Below are 24,198 nucleotides of genomic sequence, written 5' to 3' on the forward strand. Positions count from 1 at the left end.
TTTGGTTTGGTATGCGTGTTGGCGCCTTACTGACATCAATAAATACAAAAATATGACGAAGTCGAAAGTCGACAAGACGGTATACAAGCCAAAATGCAAGTCGAAAATAAGAAATTAGGAAAAAACGAGGGGCGCTATTATCGCTGTGTGTTATTTCTTAATTTCCTATTTTCGAGTTGATTTTGGCTTGTATATATACCGTCTTGTCGCCTCACATTTTGTCGTAACTTCTACTTTTCGACTTTCGACTTTTCGACTTTCGTGTTTTGAAGAGGCGAAAAGTAGAAATTATGAATGGTAGTTATAGGCTTCCATAGGAATGTATTGAACATTAAATAATTTGAATCTTACCAAAGTCCATCGCTACAATAATTTTCATTCCTGTAATTTAATTGATTTAATTTTTGCTTGAAAGAAGAAATGTACTTTTGCGGTTATTTGATCGAATTCTTGGTAGGTTTGGAGTCAATGCATATATATTGAGCTGCGCAGAAAACACGTATTAAAATTTTATTATTGACTGTCACTGAAACTTTTTCTAAGGACCTCAAAATACAAAACAGGAAAATACCAAGAGAGATCATGTACACAGAACTCCCACTCCCCAAAGAGCCAGGGCTAGAACTCTTGATATAGAAATTCATTGGTGGAGAGAATAAATCATCGCTATTAAATGCAGATGTTTATGTATTTGGATGTTAATGAAAACCGGGTCCACCAGAACATTATTATTTTTTTTTCGTGTATGAATTTTCCCGCGGTTCTTTCATCATCTTTAAGCGGCATTTAGCGATTGAGAAACACATTACCAGAACACACTTTTTAAGGGAAACAATCATTGTTTTATTTTGTAATATAAGTACGGCGTTTCGACAAGTATCCCCTTATCATTATCAATTAAAAACAGTGATTTTTTCTCATAAAAATTGTGTTCTGTTATTTCTTCGATCCTTGAACAATTCAAGGGAATTAACTCCTCAATTGCTTTTGTGATTGGATGTCGTTACACCAACAAAACATGTGGAATATCCAAGAGATGACTGAGGGTAACAATATATTGTAGCAACGTCTTCAATTATAGATTAGCAATTATAATTAATTTTACAGCTTGGGCGTGGTTTAAGTGTAAGGAAAACCTGGAAGCCGAAAAAAACGACGAAAGTCTTTTCCCGTTGAATCTCGATCTCTAACATTTTGTTGACCTTCACAATAACCTTGGGGGAAAAAAAATTGGAATATTTTCTAATTTAAGAATTTGAGGTCACTCTGTTATTGAATGGAATTGATATATGTATATATTTTTTACATTTTGTCGAATTAGAAAACGGAAAATAACAATTTGCAAGCGTATATTATTGCAGTAGGCCCTACTAAAAATAGGGGAGCAACCAGAAAAGATGACGCTGTCCAAAATGAAAAGTATGGCGACACAACGCGAATGGCCAAAAGAAATTGAATAGTGAGATTGCTCTCCCATATACATACCGCTTCTGTAAAACTGGATTTATATCAAACTAAATCACAGCAAAACTGTATTTATGGGAAATATTAAATAATCCAGCCACCTGAACCAACCAGGTTTTATATCAAACGACTTTGTCCAAGCATTAAAAAAATAAAATAAAATAAAACACATTTTTACTATTGCTTGAATTAAATCAGTGGTGTAGCCAGGAATATTCTAATGTGCTGGTTCAGTTTGAATGATGAAGGTGCGAGTTTGTTGGAGGTTTCATGGGTATGTTTCCCTGAGACAATCTTAATGAACTGACATACAAACTTTTAGCTCCAATTAAGGCAATCTTAGTGAACTGATACAAACAGTGTCTAGTCATTTGGATGTACGCGAGACATAATACAGCTGGAAATGGGATTTTTGGTATGATTGTAATGCTGAACATTAATACAGACATAAAAATCAACAAGACTTATTACTATCATTTTACAAAAGCTGTGCAATCATTTTCAGTATGTTACTGATTTGATTTTACTTTTTATACGCCCACACTGAAATGTGGTCGTATATTGGGCCCCCGTGTCCACAATTGCTTGTGGACGCTCTAGAGGCAAAAGTTAATATCCAATTGACTTTAAATTTATACACAGTGTTTAAGGTCATGAGACGAATAGGTCGATTGATTTTCAACCATTTCTGATAATTACTGCCTGAGTTATGGCCCTTGACCACTCTAGAAAATCTTGTGGACGCTCTAGATGCTAACGTTTATGTCCGTCCAATTGGCTTTAAATTTATACACTGTGTTTAAGGTCATGAGACGAAGAAGCCTATTGATTTTCAACCATTTCTGATAATTACTGCTGGAGTTATGGCCCTTGACCACTCTAGAAAATCTTGTGGAGGCTAAAGTTTATGTCCGATTGAATTTAAATTTATACACTGTGTTTAAGGTTATGAGACAAAAAAGCCTATTGATTTTCAACGATTTCTGATAATTACAGCCAGAGTTATGGCCCTTGATCACTTAAGGCTAAATTTAATATCCAATTGACTTTATATTTGTACAGTTTTTAAGGTCATGCCTCGAAGACACCTATCAATTTTCAACAATTTCTGATGATTATGGCATTTGATATTAAATGTTTTGTATGCTAAATGTTAGAATAGGGCAGAACTAAAAGCCAAAGGGGTTGTAACTCGTAATCATATTTTAGTGTGTTGTAAATGTTTTCATTTCTGGCAAAAGCGACAACCCCTGTTGACTCCCCGGATGACTTAGCTGCTGTGGGCGTAATTTTCGTTGCCTGGAAACCATCTTTTTTACTTTAACTTATTTTTGTTACAGTGTCAAAGATGACTGCTTACAGATAACCAACATGGATAAGGCTGTCACATGAGCAAATGTTCTTACATGCTCCTATTATTTTAAATAGAGCTAATGTTGAAACATTATTGAAATGAAAGAACTTCATCAGAAATGTCTAAAGGTAGGCTGAGTGACTGTTAATATAAATAATTACATTTTATTGCTGTGACCACTGTACATCCATAATTCTTCCAATCCATTTGCTAAATTTCTTGTATACAACTCTTGTAGCTGATTCCCAGCATTCAAAGCTTTGATGGTAACATAAATACGTTTAGGTATACACAGTACATGTAGTTCTTTACTTATTGGTGGTGGTGTGTCAACACACAATTCTATTCCTTACATCTTTTTGTGAGACATTTTAGGGTTGTTTTTTTTGTATGGAATGAAAATAAGAATTTAAAAAACTGTTTTAATGTATTATGTAATAAATTACACTAAGTAGCTGACTTTGTAATGGTTATTCCTTTAGATTTAGGCAAAACTATGGTATGCATTAGGCCTACTAATCCTTATTGCAAAAATCCCGTGTTTCCCTCAGTCTACTAATGGATATTGCTAATTTTCTTATACCATGTCTTAAATATTTTATAGTGAATCGTTATGTTATTGAAAAGGTGAAGGTTAGGGTTGATTATCATTTAAAAGAATTTAGTGTGTTTTGAATTTGACAAGCAGACCACTTGTAATGGTAGAAGTATGGAATCTGTTGAATTGATATCAGCATACAGCATTAAATTGTACCATAACACTATTCATTACTGACACATCTCTGTAATTTTAATCAGAGATATTTTCTAGTGTGACTGACCCAGTCTTGAAATAAGGTGATCTTTGTAACCCTCGTCTAATGTGAGAATGGTGTCCATTCTTATTTGATGGATTAATACCAATCTAGGGCTGTCATCTTTTGTTTCCCTTCAATAGCCATATTATTGATTGTTTCGTATCTGTAGATTGCATGTTTAAAATTTGAAATCAGACCACTTACTTTTAATTGCTTTAGAAAATGCAATTTTACCAATATTATTAGGTGTTACACTAAGATAAAATTGATATTACATGCTTTATTGACCATATCCATGCATTCTTTATTTCTCTACATTTGTGCACTTGGAATCATTTTAGCATTTGGTGGATTTGAGCCAATAAATATGCACATGACAATGTCGAAAGAACATGAATGACCTTATAAAGAATGCAAACATACAACTTTATATAACTCCTAACTTGATTTTCTTTGTAAAGAAGGAGATGCTCTTAATAGTTTCCAGTCTTAAATGGCAGTTTTGTTCCCTGTTAATATGGAAATCTGCTGTTAATAAAATACGCAATGGTGCAATAGCTACAGACATGACATTCCAAAAAGATTTAAACATGCCATGAATGTTCTAATAAAAGAATATTGTAAATCCTTCCATGCATCAAGTCAACTCATCATGATTTTATAAACCTCTATAATTGTTCAGATAGACAACTATTACAAGATTTATTTTCTGAAAAAAAAAACATTTCAAGTACAATCACAGGATATTAAATAATTATGGTTTATGTTCCTAGTTTAAACAATATTTTATTTAATAAACTGACTTGGATTGAACAACAGGCCAAGGCCTATATAAGTTTTCTCCTATTTTTGTCTTCTTTCTATGACACCATTACTCAGAATGTCCAATATCTTTGGGAATTAAAGATGAATGATTCCGGGGTGATAACTATAAATTCTTTCTGTTATTTTGTTTAGAACAATGCATTGCATACATGTAGATTATCAATTTGTTGGACCCTCTGAATATAGACAGTGATTGTTCAGTGCTCTTGAACTGTACCACTTGCAGTTTAATTGAACTAGACTAACTGACTAAGTATGATTTTATATCTGTTCCATCATAGGTTAATATTTCAAATCTGAACTTCTAAAGGGAAAGAATCTCTTTGATTTGAAGAGAAATGAAACTGTCAGTTGGGTTAAATGTATGTGTTAATTTCTTGTGAAAATGGAATCTCTATATTCGTAAATTAAAGCGAGATATGACCAATTCTATTTCATTCAAGAATGCAAAATACTGCCTAAATTACAAATTTAATTTTCAATAGTCGAAATAACACAACAGATCAATCCATTCCTGCTCTTTAACTCTCTTAGCTAATGATAAATAATTGAGTTCTTATATTATAAACTTCTTCTAAACTGTGACTATTATAAGATTCCATGATTAATAAAACAAGCTATCATTAATTATTTAATAGAATTTGTTACGCTTTTTATCCTTGAATTTGGACAGGATATTAACATGCTACATGTGATCTAAAAAGTATTAACAATTGGATTATTATTTTGTTGGAAGAATCAGGATTTATAATGAAGATCAACATGGCTTTTACAGAGGAAATTAGATCAGATTACTGAAATTGATAAATTTGTAGGAGGGATCAAATACTGGTGATATCTAAAATCAGTTCAGAAATCTGTGTTAGATGAATTGTAACAAAGTACATAAAGATGCAACTATTCCATTCACTTACAAAGGGATTTTCTGATAAGCAAATGGCTTAAAGTATACTTGATGAAGACATAAAAAATATATCAAAGATAGACTCTGGTAATATTGGCATTAATGTTATTGGCATTACTACCATTATCAGGTAAAGTCTATTGATTAGAACACAGATCTCTTTGACATTGCATGTGAAAATCTTGTAGTAAATTATTATTTCATGACATCGTAATGAGATCTGAACAGAAACAATTTGTTATGTTTGGATATAAACCCTAGTTTGCATGTTGAGACCATTATCAGGTAACATTAAGTCAGTTCAAACAGGTAAATAGATAAAAAGTGTCAGGCAGACATAAGATCAGGTGTACTTTATTTATAGATTGGTCAGTTTGGTTAGATACAAGATACCCGTCTACAATGTTACGTTTTTCTCTCAAAAGACAGTGGTTCGCTTTATTAGAAATAAGCATAAGAAATTTTAAATGGTAGATTGAGCATGCCAGTGATATCATAACCATACTGAGCTCATGGTAAAATTATTCCTTACAAATTAATTAAAATATTTTTTTTTACTAAGTTTATTGATTTCAATTTTTAATAATTTTCCTACAGTTTGGTGCTATTTCGGTTCCAAAAATGCCTATTTATAACCTCTTCTACAGTCTATATATCATGGTATGTGCACATGAATAAAGCCAGCAAATTCCAGTCTTTCAGCTATAGGAAACCTGACTAGTAATATGGTCAATATTTCTAATTATGATGTATATCCTTGTTAAACAATATACATTATCACAGACGTATGCAGTAAAAGAAGAACTTGGAAAGAAGAAATCAATCTTAACTGTCTTTGAAATGTTTGTTGATTGTAATGGTTTGTGAATAATTCATCACCTATTATGTGTAGAGTATTTATTCTACATTTATTTGACACAAGAATTATTATCGATTTTCATGCTTAATATTTTGTCTACAAATATTACCAAAGTTTATTTTCTTACCAGTAACAGTATAAATATTAGGCCACAAAACTCCCACTCTCTCCTTCTAAAAATCATCTTCAGTTTCTGAATAAATGCCAGTGGTTCAAGGGCGTTTTGTAATAAATATAAGGTAATATCATTTAAGGAAACTGCCCTTAAGAGGCATTTATTTAAATGTTGCAGGGTTTAATTATAGCTCCATTGCCATTTTGTCTCAAGATTTGTAAATGATTTATTTTAATATCAGCTATATTGTCACAAATGTTTGGAATGAAATCATAAGCAATACTTTGAAAAGTATATACAATTGTTTGATAGCATGATAGACATAATTTCACCCTTTGGTATGGCCATTAAGTCCATTAAGTATCCTCCTATCTTTCTTGAAAAAAAAATAGTGGCCTTACATTTTAGTTTCAGAAAGGCTCAAGTGGTCATGTCTTTCATTGCCATTACGTACAGTTTACACTATTAATCGACCTTTTAATACTGGCACTAATTATACCATACTGTATTTCCTAATAGGCCTCCAGAAACAGACAGGTACTATTTTGAACCAATTAGAAACCTTTCTGTACTCAAGGGGGTGGCCAAGTGGACTTGTGTTCATTGTGGGTCACAAGGCCTGCTCATGGGTTTTCTCCTTGTATGCAAGCCTCCAGCCTGCATGTGAATTATTGAAATGAAAATTTTACAATGTTAGTCCAAAAATGGCGTAATTATAGAGTTGATTGGATGATTAACACCATTTAAAACTGTCTGTATATTACATTACATAATAATGTTATATGTATTAATCTGGTTTTGATTCCATGCTTGATGGTGACAAAAAGTAGGTATTATTGTCTCATTAAGAAACAGTTGCACTAAGCAGACTAGAGTAGGTTGGATTTGTGCTTCATAATCAGTAGTTACACGTCAAGAGAGAGCGCTCGTTATAATGGTTCTGTGGGCTGGTTAATGAAGCTGGTTTAGATTATTACTATATTTAAATGAGTCTTCAATCGGTAGTTCTATTATTATTTCTAGATTTAACTACTTAATGTCAGTCCAAGTGAACATCATGGTCTAGTTTCAGAGTGGAAACTGTCTCAGATTTTGGTTATATAACCTTGTTAAGCCATATAATATAATAATACGTTACCATAACATGTTTTATATAAGGTTTTATAATTTTAATCTTCAAATTACCATGAAAGATTTCACCAATAATTATTGATCACAATAACTTGATTAGTCAAGATGTGCATGTATCTGAATACAAACTTCAAACAAAATTTCTGGATGTCTTCATTCCCAATAACATAGTCAAGATATAGCTGAGGAAGGGGTCAGTTTAAGGACTGATCAAGTCCCAAATTGTACGTTATCAGGAGATGGCACACTTTATTTTGAGTGCTTAGGGTGATGCTTACCCCGCTCCAGTTTGCCTATGGCTACAATTCTTTAAATGGTAATGAGAAATGGGGAAAGATTCTATGAAATAAGATTAATTCATTAGTTAGATCTATATTTGAAGATTAGTTGGAAAGAGAACACAAGACTGAAATAGAATCTGATATTTTCCTCGTGGGTTTTTAGATAAATGAAAGATCTAACAACATTGATATCGGGCTCCTCATCACTAATATAACTAGTGAAATTTACAACGCCAATCGATACCATATAGTTTTCAATCTTTACTGACTGTCTATAAGCAGGGAGTGGGCTCCAATTTATGTCTAGTTTATACCATAACATCATTGATCCAAAAAAGAATTACACGTCATTTAGGAACTATAAATCTGCCATATAACATCTCCTACCAAATAGCAAATATATATTTTTCTATTTCTGAATATAATTCATTCTTTGGGTGGGTTTATATACATTAGATGATTTAAGTAAGGAATTATAAATGATATATTTGGAATTTGTGGAGGAATTAAAGTAGACAAGAAAATTGTTATGAAACCTAATCATGACTGATTAGTATCCAGTATACAATATATCCAATCATATAATAAAGTCATTAAAGTTTACATTTTATTTCACATTTAATAAAGGCAAACATTCATCATAGGCTACACAAAAGTCACTTTTTATTAAGGAAATATACTGCTGTTGGTATTATTTTCTTTGTACATCAAGATTTACAAGACAAAGAAAATATGAATTCAGATTTACCAGTAATGTGTCTACCAAATTTATCTTGTTTAATGTTTTAGAATATTATTCATCTTATAGAAAGATCCAATATTTTATAGAAACCTATCTATTTGTTATTTGATAGGAGAGGTTATAAAAAACCACAAGAAGACATCAGAGATTTAGAGATTTGGGAAATGGCAGCAGGACATTAAGTATTGGCATCCATTCATTCTTAAAGCCACCTACCAAGTTTCATTAAAATCATGGCAGAATAATTGACAAATTGCATCTTGATTCAAAGTTATCCATTTCCTTGTAGAGATATAGGGCAATCTGATTAAAACACAGGTCCTATTTCGTTTCGTTTTTTATAATTCAAAATTTCATTTTATTGGCCTGTACTACACTAGGATCTGGACGAGTTGTTATATAACCTGCGTTCTGGATGGCGTGAGGGATTAGCCAATGAAACTTTCTGTTACAGCGACTTCTTGGTGTGCGATGCACAGAACTGTGGGTAAACCACTAGAAATGTCAATGCTGATTGATTAATCAAAGTCTGGCGTCATAGGATCAAAAGCCGTTCGTACGACCTCTGACACGATCTTTTACTATAACCAGTCAGGTCTGTATTTTAATCAGATTGAGATATAGGGCCACATAACTAAACTTTATCAAACCAGATGTAACATGTAGACCCATTAAGAATTAAGTCTTACTATACTCATATCCAAGAGAGCTTATGAAACCTTGCATTGGATAAATTAGACTTTGAACACAATTTGTTGATTTAATTATTTGTTTTTGACGCTTTATTTATCCAATGTTAATGAATAAACTTGCTATGATTCTTTCACAATGACATTCTAACACCTTAAACTTCTCCTGTTTGACAGCAGCGGTTCCAATAGAAGGTGGTTTTCCTGTTGCAAGCTCTTGTTCCTATACTGCCTGAATTTGAATACCAAGAAATACATTTTGAAAATATTTGTTTGGTGGTTTGGGTTAGAATATACTTTTCAACATGAGTTTTTTGTGTAGCAAAAAGTAGGACATGCTGTCTTGTATTTTTGTCTTCTCAGATGTTATCAAAGACTTTTCACCTTTGAAGATTTTATGCAAGCTTCACACTAAACAAATTTGTTTCACTGTTGAGAAAGGATGTTCTTGAGAAATGTTTGATTAAATGATAGATAACCTCTACTAGATGTTGATCCCATGTTTAATAGGTCCATTATTTGGCATTATATCATCATGTAATGACCACAAAGACAGAAAGTGATTATAATGATAATTGTCTGATTACATCAGTAAGTGAACAATTATAATAAAACTATAACTTGTAATAATGCCATATAATTGTAGTGTAGAGACAACTTTTTATTTGACCACTTTTAATGTTGATATATAATTGTGACACAGACGTTCTTCTGTGACTTTATGTTGTGAATGTTTATGAGGAGATCTCAGATATTTATAAATTTTAACCCTCAGCTATGTTGTCAAAATATGTTTTTTTGTACACTGCCAGTTGGTATGGGAGCATATTGTTTGTCCATCCATCCACAATTCTTGTAAATACTCTCTAGGTAGCTATTATTGAGGTTTATTTTTCAATTTTTAGTCCAGTCAGTTTATGATTTTATGAAGTTCTGTTATTATACGTCGCTGTCTGAATTGTTATACGTCCACATTCATAATGTGGACGTATTATGCCGTCGCCTACTTATTCCTTATACCATAAGGATTAGCCCTATTGTTTTTGGTGTCTGTGTGTCGCCTACAGGCCACAATTTTTAATGGATCGTCTTGAAAGCTTTTCATACTTATTCCTTATAACCTAAGGATGACATCTATTATTTTTGGTGCATGCCTGACACCCTAGGACAGAGCCACGCCCAATTTTTGTGTGTGTTTTTGTGTTGCCTACAGGCCACAATTCTTTACAGATTCTTTTGAAACTTTACATACCTATTCCTTGTACTCTAAGGATGATCCTATTGTTTTTGGTGAATGCCAGACCCGCGGGGTCTGAGCCATGCCCATTTTCTCTTGTGTGTCTGTGTGTCACCTAAAGGCCGCATTTTTTAATGGATCGTAATGAAAACTTTTCATACTATACTTATTCCTTATACCCTAAGGATGACCTCTATTATTTTTGGTGTATGCCCAACATCTCCGAGGACAGGGCCATGCCCAATTTTTGTGTGTGTCTTTGTGTCGCCTACAGGCCACAATTCTTTACAGATCCTTTTGAAACTTTGCATACCTATTCCTTATACCCTAAGGATGATCCTATTGTTTTTGGTGAATGCTCGACCCCCGGGGGCTGAGCCACACCAATTTTTTCTTTGCGTGTCTGTGTCTTGCCTACAGGCCACAATTATTGATTTTGGTGCATGTCCCGACTCCTAGGGGCAGAGCTACGCCCAATTTTTTAGTTTATAGTATACTGGACGCAATTCTGAATGGATCATCTTCAAACTTGGCATACGTAATTCTTATAACCTAAGGGCATCACCTATTGATTTTGGTGCATGTCCTGACCCCTGGCGCAGAGCCATGCCCATTTTTTTGTGTTTAGTGTCTGAAGGCCATAATTCTGAATGAATTATCTTGGAACTTAGTATACTTATTCCTGATACCCCAAGGACAGAAACTATTGATTTTGGTGCATGGTCCGCCCTCCACACCCCCACCCCACCTTGGGTGGTGCCGCACCCACTTTTTGTTGATATTTTTGTGTCTGTAAAAAATCTTCAGGTTTCAATTAACATATTTGGATCCAATTCAGTTGAATCCATCATAGGGTTGTACCTACTTATATTGGTCCATGCCAGATTTTTGCATTTTTTGTCTACAGGCTGGAATTCTGAATCTGAATGGATCATCTTGGAACTTGGCATATTTATTCCTTATACTGTAAGAATAGCAACTATTTATTTTAGTGCATGTCCATATTTAGTCTGTAAATATGGCAAAACAAACCAACGCCTAACCTTCTTTATTTTAAAAAATACCATATGAATCAAAGCAAGAATGTGGATGTATATTGCAGCAACTGCAATGCTCTCATTGTTAAGGCCTACGGCGCTCGATTCCATAATGTCATCATTCCTCCACTCCTCTATGGTCTTATACCATCTTATCACTCACTATCTGATATTCTTTAATGCCTATGGCCCTCGATTCCATAATGTCATCATTCTTCCACTTCTCTATGGTCTTGTACTAGCTTATCACTATCATATTTACGGTTATAGTGAATCCCCCAGTTAGTTTTACCACTAGTGAGTGGGTCGTGGGGCGACAGACTGTATAGGCAGATCCAGAGATTCTGTCCCATTGACTGCCATTCCTGATCCTCTCATTCACAAGAATTTGCTCCCAGCAATGATTTCAAAATCCAAGATATTGACTCAAATTTTCCAAATTTTCTCCTTTTCAACCACTGCCTCTAAGATTCACAAAAAAATAATAACAAAATCAAAAACTATCATAATATGACATGTCAACTTGAATAAAACTGCAATAGGCAATACGATCTATGTTCTACCGGGAGACTCAGTGTTATAGCAAAAGTTACTCAGTTAATGAAAAAAAACCTCAAGTGTCTTAGAAATCATATAGACGGCATCACGCTTCATTCTATGAAGAACAATTGGTCAATAATTTTTTGCACATCTATTTCGTGTCTTGCTTCACTTATCTTCCAGGACATCAGGTTTTTGGGTGTAGGGACTCCAGATATGTACATACCAAATATGCCAGTAAGTGATGTCTTAGAGCAGACTTATGAATATACCTAAATTTGGGTTCGCGTCAACATGTTTTGGGGTAGGGGATTCCTTGCAAATGGTATAAGAAACCACTTAACACCACTGGGCATATCTTCAAATGAAATAATGGCCCCACAAACATTAATTTAGATATAAAAATTTCTATTTTATGATAAAACTGTGCAGAGTTATGCCCCTTTAAAAATTTGGATTCAGGGCAGAAAGTTTCTGGCAGGGGCGGATCCAGGGCTCTAGCTGGAGGGGGTTCCAAAAAAATAAGGGCACCCCATTTTCGTCTAATACAGTATCCATGACCGGCGGGCGTCGTAGGCGCGCGCTAGCGGGGGGTCTGGGGAAATTTTTTTAAATTTCAGACCATTCTTAGCCACTCTGGTGGGTTTTAGAGGCATAAAACTAGATTTATAATACAGCATTGCAACAACATTCCACATACCATGAGAAAGAAATATTGTAAGTTTAAACAAAATAAATTAATGGAATTTTTCAATTTTTATTTTACTTAAAATGCAAAATACTGTCCAATGAATTATTGGACTGAAAACAAAACATTGAGACCTTTTATCTGTTTGGCAGGAATATGTCATGGACAGAGGCTAAAAATTTAAAATGCCCTCTGTATATCGACTTGGCGTTGAATGTGCCCTCCTCATTCAAGGGTATCACATTAAAATGCCCTTTTTAATCATTTAGGTACAAAAAGTGCCCCTTTGATGTAAAGATGCCCCTATTTTATATCGATTCGGCAAAAAATGTGCCCCTTAGACCCATGATTTTCACGTAACAGTGCCCTATTTTAGTCCTTAATGTGCCCTCCAAATCACTAAGCTTGAAGTGTGTAAATGCTCTTTTAATTGTACATTGATGATAGTAAATATCTAGCGACTGCTGCACAGACTACTCTCTTCACCTTAAAAATCAACAAATGCAGTAAAATTTTACACTTACCGAAAGAAACAGCTGATTTTGGCACACTGAGCGGCTGCAGCAATTTTATCTTCCTCCCTTTTCCTCTTGATACGATCGTGTCGCGGCATTTTAGATGCAAATAGGAACAAAAACTACCGAAAAATTTTCATCTTGCCGTCTAGCAAGGGGGTCGCCATATTGTATGACGTTGACGTCTTCATTCACCGCGCGGCGTCGCCACTCGCCGGCCCAAATATCTGCGGGTGTATGGAAGTCCGTTCGGGAAAAAAGGGCACCGAAAAATCTCGAGGGTGTTCCGGAAGCGTCAGAACCCCCCCTGGATCCGCCCCTGTCTGGGGTAATGAAATACCCGAAAATGGCTCAAGAGAACACCCAACAAGAATGAAAAGCATGCCATAAAAAAGTTTGACCCTGACAACCTAATGCAAGGCGTCCGTTTCATGTGTTTCTCTCAAAAATTGAGTACTTTGTGTTTGTCAGAAGTTGTACCTTTTAATGGAAAATGGCTTAAAGACCTGAACTTTACCCTCAAAATTTGGAACTTTCCAGTACTCCAACTTTGGTAAACTTTTAGGATATCATTCAGTACACCCAACGCTACCAAAAACCATCAAAAAACCTTTTCCTGCAATTTTTTGGGAGTTGCCCCCTTTTTTTCATAAATTGACTGGACTATTTGTTGGGACCGTTTGGATAGTCCCAAGGATGAACCCTAATGTAATTCAGAGTCACACAATGACATTTTGCAGAGTTACTGTTACTGATTTTTCTTTCTAGAATGCTGGGATTGTTCAGCTAGCTGTAAGAAAGAACCTTATTGAAACTCGGACGTCATTTATATGTACAATTATTGTCTTTGACCTCTAGATGGAATGGGATCTGTTGGTCAATGTTTTTGAGGAATTTTATTCTTTGTGTAAGAAAAACATTGAATTCAAAAATTCACTCAGTTTTTTATAATAAAATAGTTACACATGTCCTTGTCAATATTTCTCCGGCTTCCTTTCAATCATTTACATTGTTGATGTAAAAACCAAACAAAATGGTATTCTGGGAACAAATCAGTTTACACAGTGTGGTTTTATTGAAACAAATCAAAATAATTACTTTGTTGTTAGTTTACTTGCCAGATAATATAATTGTAATCATCAATTTTTGATTTATTACCAATTATATTTCTGAAAATCATCAAAATATCGTTAATCATATCAGTGATATTTTTGTTATCTGGTTTCCGCTACCAGTATATATGTACTGAGGGTGTAGTAATAATTCTTATCATTCAATCTCACTGTAATACAAATCACAAATAATTTTCTGAATTTTAAAAAAATGTAGTGTTAGTCATACATTTTTAAAAAGATAAATATTGGAAGAATATGTGGTGATATAGCTATATAACAAATTTCTATATGAACCCTATTATCATTGAATCAAATTTGATATTTTTTGTATAGTATGTAGGGCTGGCATAAATACAGAGGTCCATGTATCATTTCCAAATTTTGCCAGCTGGATGTTACCATTGTGCGTGTTGCAGTTGAACTATCTTCAAATCTGCTAAACTAAATATCTTTATTTCTTTCTTGCTTTTAAAGAAACAATCTCGATTATATTTTGGAGAATAAACTGCTTAATTTTGTGTTAAAAGCCCTTAAAATCCTCTACCTTAGGGCGGAGCAAGTAACTCAATATACCGGTGTCCCAAGCTGTATTATATGGTGTCTGGATAAAACCAGACTTTTACTTTATAAAAATAACGTGTAGGTGAAATTTACATTTTGTTATCAAGAAAAGCACTTGGGTCATGCACTGTTTCAGGTCACCCAATGAAAAAATCTCAAAATACAAGCTGAATTTTGACAATAAAAACCTATAAATTGGGCTGTATAATTATATTTTATATTTTGAAATAACCTAATTGGTAGGGGTTTGTAAAAGAATTGATTCTCAAGGAATTCTACATCGATTATTGTTCAAATGACGTAAATGAAATAAAATGGGGATTAACATTTGACTTTATTACAGATGACAGTTATCAACATATTATTTTACTACAAAGATCTAAGAAGCAGATAGAGAACAGTTTTTAAGTTGAATAGTGTATAATAGTGTTTGATAATAGATATAATGTGATGTTGAATAAGATGTTGAATAAGATGGTGATATCTCAGAGAAATTAATAACTATGTGCATAATATAAATCATTGACAAGATCGATTCCAAGCGATTATTGATCAAGATAGACATGTGATTATCTATACGATTATGGATTTGGAAGACTCTACTGATTCCAAGCCCTACTAATTGGAATTAAAATAACTTGACCTCTTTAGTCTGGGTCAAAAATAAAATTGTAGATTTCATTTTTTCATCCAGATTTAAATCATTGATGAGATAAAATCTGTTAAACAATTAATGTAATAAAAGCGACCTGTCAACTGTAGCATTATTGTTTCCAATACATTTTTTGTTCTCAAATATAAAATAAAGTATGAAGCAGTATTGTAAAACATCTATATTTCGTTTGTTTTTTATACTTTCGATGGCCTACACTACATGAAGATCTGACCGGTTGTACTGGAAGGTCGTGTTAGGGGTTGTACAAGTGGCTTTTGACCCTATGACGTTAACCACTGATTAATCAATCAGCATTGATGTTTCTAGTGGTTTATCCACAGTTCTGTGCATCGCAGGCCGAGAACTTGCTGTAACAGACCGTTTCATTGACTAATCCATCACTTCAGCCAGAATGCCAGTAGTATAACAACTCTTTCAGATCCTAGTGTAGTAAAGACAAGTAAAACAAAATTTTGAACTATACTCTTCAAAAAAAGTAGGGGATATTGAAATGCAAATACCTATGCAGGTTGCGATATGATAAATATCCATGGACATTTGACGTGCTTTGAGAGTATGTTCACAGATGAAGAACTTATCGCCCCAACAGAACCACTGAGCTGCACTTGCGACATACACGTGGTTTATCTATCCATGTTTGCTTTCCTATCAGTTCTTGCATAAGATTTACTGTTTAGCGTATCTTTGCTTTAGTGTGTTACGTTTAATTTGATTGGGAGACTTGTCCGTCGACGTCAACGTCAACCGACAACACTGCAAGAATTGACTGTGGCACTGCAAGAGGAGTGGGTCAGATTGACCCAAATTTGACACTTCAAGGAAGGGTTGATGAAAACTGCTGCGTGCTGGTTTATCTATTCATGTTTGCTTTCCTATCTGTTCTTGCATAAGATTTACTGTTTGGCATATCTTTGCTTTAGTGTGTTACGTTTAATTTGATCGGGAGACTTGTTCGTCGACGTTAACGTCAACCGACAACACTGCAAGAGGAGTGGGTCAGATTGACCCAAATTTGACACTTCAAGGAAGGGTTGATGAAAACTGCTGCGTGCTGGTTTATCTATCCATGTTTGCTTTCCTATCGGTTCTTGCATAAGATTTACTGTTTAACATATCTTTGCTTTAGTGTGTTACGTTTAATTTGATTGGGAGACTTGTTCGTCGACGTCAACGTCAACCGACAACACTGCAAGAATTGACCGTGGCACTGCAAGAGGAGTGGGTCAGATTGACCCAAATCATGATTGGACGGTTGATTAGGAGCATGCCACGACAAATTGCTGAATGTCTGAGGATTGGTGGAGCAATTACTCATTATTAAGACAAAAATCAAAAACGTCCATTTTCACTTTTGACGGTGTATCTCTTTGCGAGTGAAATGGGGCCGTCAGATAAGCCGCCCATATGAACTGTTTATGTTCATGTGTAGGCAATTGGCCTGTTATTAACATACACGTTACCTCTAATAAAAACAGCAGTGCATTTCCGCAGTTTTGTATTGTTTCTGAATATCCCTACTTTTTTTGAAGAGTATATAAAAAATGAAATGAAATAGGATCTATTTTTTAATCAGACTGAATGGTGATTACTTAGGCCAGACATTTTTAATTTCATGGTTTACAGATTTTTTGGCAGCACTTTAGGTTGGGTAGGTCAAAATATAAATAAAAATTTATTTAAACATTAGATTTTTTTTTCAGCACAGGGTTATCATATTGGTTGGGTAGGTCGGTTAAAAAAACCCAAAAAAACAAAAAACCCCACAAAATATTAGAAGTTTACTTTAACAGGTTTATTGTTAACAAAACAAAATAAGAGTAAGACAATATATTATGTATCACTGTTAACCAGTATAAGGTGTCACAAACTAGCCATTTTAATTGACAAGTAATTTAAATCTTTAATGTTAGAGGCATTAAGTGTTGACAGATTATAAAAATAGTTTCTACTGTAGCCCCAACAATTAATGAAAGATTTTAATGTTCCGAGTCTCTGTGAAAAACAAAGTTCTTCGAGAAGCTTTAGAAATTAAAAAACGTAAGCCAAAATTAAACAGAGACTCGGGACATTATCTTCCAAATCTTTGGGTGGATTTACTAGACAATCAGTGAACACTAATAACTTTAATCAGTGAATGGTTTTCTTTCTTTGTAAGTGTTAATTGTTATTAATTAAGTGTAGATTGTGGTTTCTAATCATAGTAGGGTTTCCAATCATTGTTTATTTAGTTATTGTACCATATTTTGTTATTAATCATTTAGCTTGACAACGATACCTGTATGTGTATCGAAACGTAGCTTGTCAATAAATTCAGAAGTAGTATATCCATATAAGTTCGTATAGTGTCCGATGAATTTATTTTCACAAATGATCTTTGATTAATTCTCGTTTCTTGCCCCACGTTCAGGCACAGATATCCCGCCATTTTGAATGACAGTTCTCTTTGGAAATAGCGTCATTTCTCGCGATATAACGCTCTCGCTCATGTTCTCTTACTGCACAGCACGCGATGTTTCCTAGTAAATACGGTATACATTGAAGCCAATGAAGGGTTCATCAAAATGAAAATTGATAAACATTAATAAAAAAAATATGACAACAAAGTTGCAGGGGGGGGGGGGTCATGTTCCCGAGACAATGTATCTCCACCCCCCCTCCCGCATGGTCTCTATCGTCATTTTGGCGTATATACATACACATTGAGCTTTTTAAACAGAGATATTCAACACCTCATTTGACGTCAATTTTTATTATGAATTGATACAATGACATTGTGATTCAATTTCATGGATGCAAAGCATTAATTGTGATATCACATTATGTCTATATCATTATCTCGTGCTTTGAGTGCCCATCCTGTCCCAAATCTTACGATAAAGGATAAAGCACACGGCCGAGAAACCTTTTTCATAAAAAATTGTTGATTTACAAAAAAAATTATGTAGCTGAGCAGGGGGGGGTTGCCCCTGAAGTTACATATTTATTTTTTTATCGGGAGGTTCACGCTTCAGTCGGCGGGTCCGTAAAACGAAAAATCAAAAAAGTGTCGCCTTAGGTGACAGGCTGATATGAAAAGGATGTCATTATCTGATAAAATATGTTTTATTTATACGTTAACTTACAAGAAACTACACCACGTTTTATAAATTAGACAACAGTAGGGTACCATACAGGGTACAGTATTAATTTCAGTTGATCTCCTTCATATCGCACAAATTTCATGATGCATTACTCTCATGTCTTATGTTTTTGAATTTTCTGAGGTGCAGATTGAATGACAGGCAGATTTTCCGCTGTACGTTCTCAAAGCTGTCCTGTCATTAAGTGGTTTAAATGAGAGCCCTGCAGAGGTTTCTATCAAACTGGTACCTTGTCACATCAGGAATTGAGAGAGAAAAGTAAATGTACATTTTCAATCATATGTCCTGATAGAATTTCAGGAGAAAAATTCATATTTTCTATAACCTTTTAAGCAAATAAACAAGTTTTTTTTTAAGACTATAAAAACTGTCACTACTTGTAACATTTAATGTTATTTGATTTAAACAATTTCCAACTTGAATTAGATGCGGATGATGTCATTATTTTATGAGGGTTATATAGTTATTAGCTGATATTGGTTACAACAGGTGATAATGGGTGCTACCACTCAATCTGTAGACTATTAACAACGAGTCTGTTTGACACCTTGTTAATCTAATATAATACCACCATACATGCTTGTCTCGAGACAGAATGAATTAACAACTCTTGTTTGAATCTTGTTCCTTTAAAACAGGATAACGAAGGATCTTGTCCTGTAAGCACGATTTGTGTATCAATGCTCTTGATCAATAACGATCCCATGATGTTAGCCAATTTGCGTGCTTGGTAGTTGGAGAATGGTCCTTCTGACATAAGATGATATTATATTTTTTAATGCTGCAAGCTTTTTCCAATTTTCCTGATCGATTTATGAAAAAGTTTAGCATTACCTAATTAAGACATATGATTTCTAATGTAATTTGTTTTACTTTTGCTTCCTTTGTAGGTTTTCTGAATTTTCTTATAATTTTAAGATATTAATTAATATATTAAATATTATTAATATTGTTGATTCATCATGAAGATGATTCTTTTTAACTTGCAGGTTAAAAATGTTTTAATTATTGTGTAGCATAAAAGACATTATTTTTTTAACTTCTGGCTGATTTTTATATTGTGTCGCATAAATAAAAGCTTTCTTATAGTTTGGAGTTATGCATTATGAAAATATTTGTATGAAATCAATTGAAATAATGACTCATTTCAAAACAGTGGTGTTTTGAGAAATTATAAAAGTTAATTTTCGGAGAGGGGGTGTTACATGTAGGCTACCTATTGATATAGGCTATACCTATTGTGGAAGTAACTCAGATTTTCAGAACAAAAAGGCTCTTAGAGAGAAGGTTTTCAATTTGTACTTAAAATAGGGGAAAAAATTATGAATCTGGAGAAAACCCATGGACCTGCCAGGGATTGAAATCATGACACTTGTGTCAATGACAGGCCTTTTGAATACTTTGACCGATCCCAGAACTTGCGCATACATAAAGAAACAAAATTCGTTAAAGTTTGCATCAGCACATCCTCAGTATCCCCTGTGGTCTCATTCTGTTCCACTCCACTAACCGTGGGTTAATCCATGGGGGAGACACATATTCAAATTATCTGGCCTTGACTGTGCTCTTTTTATCAACCAATCAAAAAATTGTTGAATACAAAGGAAATTGGTGAAGGGAAGTAACTCTCATCTTGTTACAACAAACAGGCCTCCATATTGTTTTGAATGTAAGCAAGGAGGTTAAGACTGCTTTGTAAACTGTTTTTGATGGTTCATAGAATCAAGCTACGATCAAGGGCAGATAATTTGAATATGTGAATACCCCATGGATGAACCCAGGGTATAGAGAAGTAGAATGGAATGAAATCACTGGGGATACCGATGATATGCCATCAGCAGGAAAGATTCTTAATAGGATCGTTTTTCTGATCCCAATCAACTATGAATGAAATAACTATGTCCAGTTGGCCATTCCTACTGTTTTTTTTGTTGTTGTTTTGTTGCAGCTCTCTCTTCACAGGAATTCCTAAAATGGAATCAATCTGATCATCGTCATCAGTGTACCAATAGTACCACACACACACTCACTTACACACCTCAATGGATAGACTGTAATTTGCCTTCTTCAAATTTAAGATACATAGTAAATGCATGTCTTGCGTACATTTTGGAGAGTTCTGCTTTAAAATTGTACGTTGAAAATTTGTGGATGTTGAAAAATAATGTACTCGCATGAGTACACTGTGTAATGGGTGCTACGCCCATGATAGTAAGTACAGGTGAACCACACCACACAAAACAAACAGAAAACCAGTAGACAAATTTGTAGACAAGACACATATAATACATGGACAATGTAGTGATTCAGGTTTCACTCAAATTGTAGATAGACTAAAATTATTGTATTATTTATATGTATCATCACACAAAATGTAATCACTGTATATATGTAAGAAATGTCATTCTTGGTATGTTGCAGAAAAAGAAGTTCAGAAATTTCTTGCAAACATCATCAATGTTCCAACCCACGAGTAGCTGTATTAAAATAAAGAAATCTTCTTAAAGATTAAATCGAGAACCATAAACAAAACGTTGCTTTAATTAAAATAGTAATTGTGTTCCATATTATATTTTTGTGTTTATTAGAGTAACATCTGGTATGTTATTTTGAAGTAAAGGGTATTTTACAACTCCAAAACAGAATTTGTTTGGGGTTTTATGGGGGGGGGGGCGAAATTTTGACATAAAATATATCATTATTTATATCGATATCCAGTTGATTAACGGTATTAGGTTGATACAAAATTATGTCACAGAACCATTATTTACTAACATTTTTTCATTTATTGGTGCCAAAATTCCGACACATCTTGTAATGATGGAATATTTTAGAATATGCAAGCTGTAAAAAGTTTTGATGATTCATTGGATTTGTAAAAGCCTAAAGCAGAAACATGAAAAATGAGCTTCTTTGCTTCAGTTTGGCCATACAAACATTATGAATGCTATTTGATTTATGCTATATGGAAGTAACATTGATTTTATCCTACATCCACCCAACATAACAACAATATTGGACACGCTTACCCTCTCCTAATAACAACCCACAAATTTACTCTCTCATGGTTTTTACCGATCCGACTGGGATTGTTCAATAGACCACTACCAATCTGTTTCTGTACTTGCCGCCTTTTTCTTTTGTGATCTTGTCTCTTATTGATGAATTTTCTCAGTGATTGGCTTGGTCTGAAACAGGACAACACTTGTTAGCGAGAGTACTTGTACATGTATTAAAGTGTTACAAGATAAAAACAGGGATATTGGCGAGTATTAGACAGACTTTTCTCATACTCCTCACTTGTCACTTCTTGATAACCTTTGACTTTTGGAACTATTGTGCCATAAAAAGGATTAAGTTATTATTGATTTAATACAGTATTCAATGTATAGACATTTAATTACAATAGTTGTAACATTCAATGTTGAAACTTTCAAATACCACACTTGAAGTATTCTGCTGAATATAAAATCAACAGAAACTTTTGAGCTTTGTAGTTTTGTTGTAAGTTCCATGGTTATAGAAATTCATTTAGAAGTCAGTGTTTCTAATTATTTGTGATCTCAGTATATGTGAAATTCTATCGGTGAAAAAAGTTGTCATTAGAGTGGAATATTGAAAACTTTTGTAGAAATAATTGTATTGTGTATCCTTACTAATAGAAATAATAGGTAAGTGTGAAATGGTTATCTGATTTCAAATATTTTAATTTTTTGATGAATATCATGATATATAACTTGGTTCTGACAACTAATATATTTAATTTAATAACATTATTAGATACTTTTTATGGGTATATGTACATTTTAGAATGTGCGCCAATGGTAAATACCATTATATATGGATTATAAAGGCTTTGCCTGTTTCCCAATCCTAGAATTCATCAAAGTAATGTTTATTAAAAAAAGTGTAAATACTGACTCTTCTGACAAAATTGAAAGACAGTCAGAACTACATGTATTTGACTTCCAGTACTAATAAGCCATATCACTTTACAAAACCTTTTCTTTAAAAAAATTGAGATTGCTTTGATGAGTGGTGAGGATATGGTAAGAAAAAGAAATGTCTTTAGTTGTAAGGATAAATGCTGTGTTATTGTTACATAGAATTGTAAAGTTCCCAGAACACAAGAGATAACCATGCAACAACCCTCCTCCAACAACAAATGAAAAAGCGAAGCCTTATGAGAAAGTTCATATGATGTAAAATGATTTACCTTTATGTGTCAGAGGCCTATTCTTATTAAGAAAATTTTTAAAAAATGTTCAAATGTCCCAAAAGCTACAAGCTGGTGAAGATCTTTTGAAGTGAGTGTCAGTTTATACAAATTATAAGAACACTTTCTCAAAATTAAAGGAAATATTAAATAGGCATTATTTTTACTGGATATAGACAATTCTTGCTTCATTCTATATGCTATATAATTGATCCATGGGTTTACATCAGCTGTGCCATCATTTTTTGAAAAAAGTCATAAGTGGTTCTATTTATTATACTCTTATCAATTGTTTGTTTTAGTACTTAATTATGTCAATGTAAATTGACATTACCTTGAATAAGAGTGGAATTAGAAGTCTTGTAATGTAGTTGCATGGTTTCCTATATCAATACATTGATTTTTCTTTGTTTTTGAACATTTTCTGGAAAAACACAAATTTAAATAATAAGTATTGGAAGCTTTTATATTTTATGTGAGTTAATAAGATATTTCTGAATGAAAATATTCATACATCAAAATATTTCGATATGAGTACAGTACACGTAAATATTTTTTTATGTAGTCTTAGAATTCTGAGATAAGATTAGTCAGTTATCTTTGAATACTCTTCCAGGAAAATTATTGGAGGCAATCAGACTGCCAGAGTTTTATAAATGAGGTAGTTTGACGCTAGCCTGGGATCTAATCAATAGGAAACATAAGAAACAATTGAAGCGTGGTTTAATATGTGTAAGAAATATTGGCCTAGGACTATAGAGATTCATCCATTAGTATTAATTCATATACAAACTATCAGATATGAGATTGTCACATTAAGTATTATCTTTTCCTTGAGCTCTCTGGTTATATTAATTCACCAATAAATAGAATGGATCATGGTGAAGTGGAATAATGACTTTTTGATGAAAATCTTCATATTGATAATCCAAAAGGATTTAATTTATTATCACTTTATTTATAGTTAACGTGATGTTTTACTTAGCTCAAGTTTTATTCAAATTCCAATTGTTTATTGCTAGTGCCAAGGTAAACTATTAAATTTAAAATAGAAGAACTGGAATCTTTGTTAGATTATATAACCAGTGTCAACCTACATATAAATATAGTATAGGGAAGTCAGGCGACCAAGAGAATAGGTAAAATAAGTACTAAATAAACATTTCAACAATCAAATTGTAAAAAAATGACAAATTTCATGATGCCCTTAACTGCATAGCTACATTAGATCTCAAACGTGGACGACTGGTGATTTTTTTTTTCTAGCAAAAGTGTAGGTTTTATTGCTTTTTATAGTGGTATTTCATATGTT

General features: G+C 33.5%; 1 protein-coding gene across 1 annotated transcript in view; it reads left to right on the plus strand.

Annotated features, from left to right (window-relative positions):
- LOC126810873 (COP9 signalosome complex subunit 1) overlaps positions 1 to 24,198 on the plus strand; it is a 252,236-nt gene that overhangs the window by 7,105 nt on the left and 220,933 nt on the right. The gene's annotated exons all lie outside the window — the stretch shown is intronic.

This window comes from Patella vulgata, chromosome 2 (assembly GCF_932274485.2).
Source record: "Patella vulgata chromosome 2, xgPatVulg1.2, whole genome shotgun sequence".
Classification (NCBI taxonomy): Eukaryota; Metazoa; Mollusca; class Gastropoda; family Patellidae; genus Patella; species Patella vulgata.